The sequence below is a fragment of the Maniola hyperantus genome, chromosome 1 (assembly GCF_902806685.2).
Source record: "Maniola hyperantus chromosome 1, iAphHyp1.2, whole genome shotgun sequence".
Lineage (NCBI taxonomy): Eukaryota > Metazoa > Arthropoda > Insecta > Lepidoptera > Nymphalidae > Maniola > Maniola hyperantus.
The window spans coordinates 8,985,576-8,991,421 of NC_048536.1; the positions used below are offsets into that span (position 1 = coordinate 8,985,576).

Here is a 5,846-nt window from a genome sequence, read left to right on the forward strand (position 1 = left end):
ACAATACCACAAACGGACACCCAGGCTGACGCACAGATGGACAGACCGACCGTAGACCGGAAAGGCGGGAAGCGTAAAGAACCCGACTGCCCAACCGCGGATGCCGGCGACTCGGCCGGGGGAAGTGCGAGAGGAAACGAAGGACGGCCTTCACTAAGTGGAGTACGGCCTCTCGTGGACACTCGCGCAATCCCCGGCTGTTCCGCCGACGGACATGCGAGCGGGCAGGAATCGGTCTCTGACCGCAACCCACGTGCCTCGGGTGAGTCGAGCACCTCCACCGGAAGGGCTGGGCAAACCGTGGTCATGGACAGGGGGAACGACGGCGGTCGCACTGACCTCGAAGGGAACCCAATCCGGACGCGGGGCGCAACGGGCCCCGACGGTTCCAACACCGCTCGACCCCCAACGACAACAACAACAACAACAACCAAACCGAACAGTGACAACATACAAAAATCCCCCAACCCACCTAAAATGCGGGCTCGCCCCCGCTTAAGGAAGCGGAACAGGGGAACGACACAACAAAATGACGACGAACAGAACAACCCTGGACCGTCGACAAGTCAACCCAATAAAAGAAATAGACTTGACGACTCAATCTCACCCAGGGGGGAATATAAACGAGCACGAACGGACCACAGACCAAACCGAGATGCGAAGGACCACTACGCGAAAGCCGTCCAATCGCACTTGAGTGTGGCTGTGACAACTACCCCTAGGACTGACTTAACCCAAGCTGAGGCGAACACCATACAGGGTTTGATACAGAAGGCGATTTTCGCGGCCTGCATCGAACCCTTGGCACCAGGCCAAACCCGATACGCCCCGGCGTTTGAAGGTAAAGCCTTCCTCAGCGAGGGTGTTCTGAAAATGTGGTGCCACGACAACCAAGCGCTAAGCTGGCTCAAGAACGTGGTGCCAAATTTAACATCACCCAAGAGCGGAACAAGACTCACTGTGATACAACAGACCGAGATACCAATCAGGGTAAAGTCGGGGCTATATGTCCCAGACTACGACGGGGAGATAGGGCAACTTCATCAGGTCTTATCTCACCAAAACCCGTGGTATAAGGTGTCACAGTGGGTATTGTTCAGCTACTCGCGAACAACTAGCAGCCCTCCTGGTGTGTTCCTCATACTAGGAATTCCCAACGAGGAGCTGCCGACGATTCTGGAGCGCGGCAGGAAGGTCGCCTACTCCACGGGCACTATTTACATCAGGTTCTTCACGGACGAAGGACTAAGTGATGTACCGCCCGGACATAACTTAGAGCCTGAGAACCGAGAGGAGCCTGAGGTGGGTGGTGACATGGATGTGGATGAACCAACCAGTCAGCTCCGCGCAACAACACCTGAGCCCTCCGTAAGCACAGTCCTCGACAAAATCGAGGAAATGCTAGCGGACCCCCGGACTAACCTTACACAACCCCGGGAGAGAAGGGAGACACAAAACGCTGCAGAAAAAACTGCCCCTGCCGAACAAACCCCGGCACAGAGGGCGACGGAAAAATAAAGATCGTTCAAACCAACCTCCAGCACAAACACCTTGCCACGGCCACGTTACGAAGGCAGCTGGAGGTTGAAGACGAGACCATCGCCCTGATCCAGGAGCCGTGGGTCAGGGGAAAAACCATATGTGGTTTCGGAAGCTGTCATGGTAAGATCTTTTCACACAGCAGTGATGAACCACCAAGAACATGCATCTACATTCCACGCTGTATTACAGCGTTATTACTAACACAATACTGTTCCAGAGATCTGACAGCAGTTAAAATAAATAACGGAATACAACAAGGCATAGGGCGACCACCAAGACCGGTGGTCCTAGCATCAATATACATGCCTATTGAGGACGGAATACCAACAAAAGAACTGGTGGAACTTGTAATACACTGTGAGGATAACGACATCGATTTAATTATCTCTGTCGATAGCAACGCGCATCACAACCTATGGGGATGCAAAGTCAACAACAAACGTGGTGAGCAATTTGTGAACTATATACTAACCACTAACCTAACAATTATTAACATAGGCACCGAACCGACCTTCGTGACGAGTAGGTACCAAACCATAATTGATATAACCTTAGCGTCAACAAGAGCCGCAGATCAGGTAAAAAACTGGCGAGTCAGTGACGAGCCTTCACTATCTGACCACAGGCGGATATGCTACGAGCTAGATCTCATGATAACTCCACACGTACCAAGGAGAAACCCAAGAAAAACCGACAGATTAAAATACAAAAGCCTGCTGACACATCAGATAGGCGTAAATAAACCAAAAGACATCGATGATATCGCCAACATCGAAGAAAACGTAAATAAACTAACGAAATATATTAAGACAAGCTATGAACAAGCTTGTCCCCTAAAGAAAAACAACATAAAGCAACCATCGAAAAACAACTGGTGGGGTCCTGATCTGGAAAGAATGAGGAAAAAACTCAGACATCTTTTCAACAGAGCTAAAAACACCAAGCAAGAACAAGATTGGGACAACTATAAGGAAGCCCAATACCTATACAATAAACGCGTCAGGGAAAAGGAAAAAGCTTCCTGGCATAAGTTCTGCACAAGCATAGAATCAAACGATACTGCTGCTCGCATACGCAAGATTCTAGCAAATGACAACACCCGCACACTCGGCTCACTGAGGAAAGCGGACGGAACATACACCAAGGACGACAAAGAGATAAGCGAAACGCTCATCGAAACACACTTCCCTGGCTGTAGAATAGTAGACTCAACAGACTGGGGAAGCACCCTTGGTCACCATCCAATAGAAGAGGATTGGGACTTTGCCAACAACATAGTCACGCGAGATAGAATCAGCTGGGCTATTGACACCTTCCACCCTTTCAAAACAGGAGGGACCGACACCATTTTCCCAGCACTTTTACAATGGGGAAAACTTCAACTGACACCATGGCTGGAAATAATATACAAGGCCTGCATAGCATACAAATACATACCAATGGCCTGGAGAGAAGTGAAAGTGGTCTTCCTACCAAAACCTGGAAGGAGTGACTACACATTGCCGAAGTCCTTCAGACCAATCAGCCTTACATCTTTTCTACTAAAAACGCTCGAAAGACTTGTTGACAGGTCCCTCAGGGACAGAACCTTAAAACATCTACCTTTACACTCACATCAACACGCTTACAGCACGGGCAAATCAACAGAAACCGCACTTCATTCTGTTGTTACCAAAATCGAACATGACCTCGAAAACAAATTATCGACACTAGGCGTGTTCATAGACATTGAAGGAGCCTTTGATAAAACAACTTTCGGTAGTATAGACAAAGCTTTGGAAAGATACAAGGCGTCAACAACCATACGCAGCTGGATAAGAGCTTTACTAGAACAGAGAATCATACAACTAGACATCAACGGAGTCACAAAAGGCATAGTAGCGAGAGGCTGTCCTCAAGGAGGTGTCCTGTCACCAATACTATGGAACCTTGTAGTTGACGACCTGATAACCAAACTAAACAAAAGTGGGTTCTATACCATTGGTTATGCAGATGATCTCACCATCCTAATCAGTGGCAAGCTAGAAAACACATTATACGAAGTCATGCAACGAGCTTTGCGCTTAATAGAAAGATGGTGCAATGAAAACGAACTTACAGTAAATCCGAAGAAAACAGAGATGATACTGTTTACCAACAAAAGGAAAATTGAACTAACCAAACCACCAACTTTGTTTAACACAAGCCTTGAACTGTCCGCAGAGGTAAAATATCTCGGTGTGACACTGGACAGCAAACTCAGCTGGAAAAGGCATACAGAAGATAAAACCAAAAAATCACTAGCAATACTAAACCAATGCAAACGCATGCTAGGGAAAAAATGGGGACTAAAACCAAAGATAATGAAATGGTTATACCTATCGGTAGTAAGATGTTCACTAACATATGCTGCACTTGTATGGTGGCCAAGAACTCTCCTTACTACCGCCCAGCAAGAACTACAGAAATTTCAAGGACAAGCATGCCTCGCCATTACCGGCTGCATGAGTACCACACCAACAGCAGCGTTAGAAGTCATATTGGGCATTCCGCCCCTACACATACACATCAAAGAAGAAGCAACACTCGCAGCCCTGAGACTGAAAACCTCAGGGCATTGGAAAGAACAAAACACAATGCACACTAAAATTCTAGGGCAAAACATAAACAAAGAACCACGTTTGCAGTGGAAATGCGACAGAACCGAAAAACAACACATACTAGACAAAAACTACAAGATAAACTCAGAGAAGAACTTAGATCCGAAGCCAGCACAAGACACAATAGAAGTGTACACCGACGGATCCAAAACGAAAACGGGCACAGGAGCTGGAGCTTACTGCCAAGAACTAAACATGAGAATAAGTCACGCACTCGGTAAGGACAACTCTGTCTTCCAAGCAGAGTGTGTGGGCATTATGACCGCGGCTATAGCCGTGGCCAATCGACAGGTAACAAACTTTAAAATTAACATTAACTCAGATAGCCAAGCTGCTCTTAAAGCCTTGGCTAGATTCTCGACGACCTCACAACTCATACAAGACTGCCACAAGACTCTGGAAACACTCGCCATGTCAAACGACATCACCCTAAGGTGGGTCAAAGGACATGATGGAGACCAGGGAAACGAGGCGGCCGACGCACTAGCACGAAAGGCTACGACATTGAAGGTGATCGGGCCAGAACCTATTGTTCCCATACCCTTCAGTGAGTATAAAACCTGGTTGCATGAACTAACACTAAAAGAGCATTCCCAACTATGGGCAAACACAACAGACTGCAGGCAAGCCAAAGAGGCTTTCCCCAACATAGACAAACGGCAAACTAACAAACTACTCCGCCTGGACAGAGGTAAACTTAGGAAGGTGGTGGGACTCATAACAGGGCATAGCCCACTAAACAAACACCTTTTCGTTATAGGTGTTACCGACAGTCCTTTGTGCAGGGCTTGCATGGAGGTCGACGAAACACCGACGCACGTGGTCCTAGAGTGCACGGGCGTAGCAGAACAACGCGAACGCCATTTGGCCGCCATGAACGCCATGTTCCCCGACCTCATTCCATGAAGCCCTCGGCAACCTGGGCGGTCTACTCGGCTTCTGGAGTGAGCTTGGATGGCTGGAGTGAAGACTTCAGCGGGGAGGGGCAATGCACGCACAACAGACGGAAACGTTTAAGTGCGGAAACCAGCCCAGAGCGAAGAAAGAAGAAAGAAACCTCAAATCGTACCAAGTTTCATTGGAATCCATTCAGTAGTTTCAGCGTGATGCGCGGCCGTGATACAGACAGACAGACAGACAAAAATGAAAAAAATTACAGTTTTGGGTTCAGTATCGTTTATAGAGTGCCCTCGAAAAAAAATTTTTAAAATATCTTCAATGTACAGAATTTGACCTGTTACAGTTTTATTATAAGTAAATATAGATAAAATATCTTCAATGTACAGAATTTGACCTGTTACAGTTTTATTATAAGTATATATATTGATTGATAATTAACATTTAAAAATCTGTACTCATATAATATGCTAATACATATCATGAAATATACATTAGAGAAGTCCGGACACTCTGATGGACTTATTAATGCCCAGCCCAAACCCTTGGTCGTAGAAAGCTGAAAATTAGCACAGAGGTTCCCTTTTTAATTCAAACAAAAAATAAGGCCCGATTTTTTAAAAATTCCCACGGGAGCGAAACCGCGAGCTGTCACCAATAGATAAAACTTTTCCAATGTAACTTAATTTATTATTACTTTGTAACTACAATTTTGGTACATGAAAAATAAAAATAAATAAATAAAATGTTAGGTATAATTTTACATAC

General features: G+C 46.4%; 1 protein-coding gene across 3 annotated transcripts in view; it reads right to left on the reverse strand.

Moving 5' to 3' along the window:
• The window catches only part of na (sodium leak channel non-selective protein na), a 34,260-nt gene that overhangs the window by 27,348 nt on the left and 1,066 nt on the right, over positions 1–5,846 (reverse strand). The gene's annotated exons all lie outside the window — the stretch shown is intronic.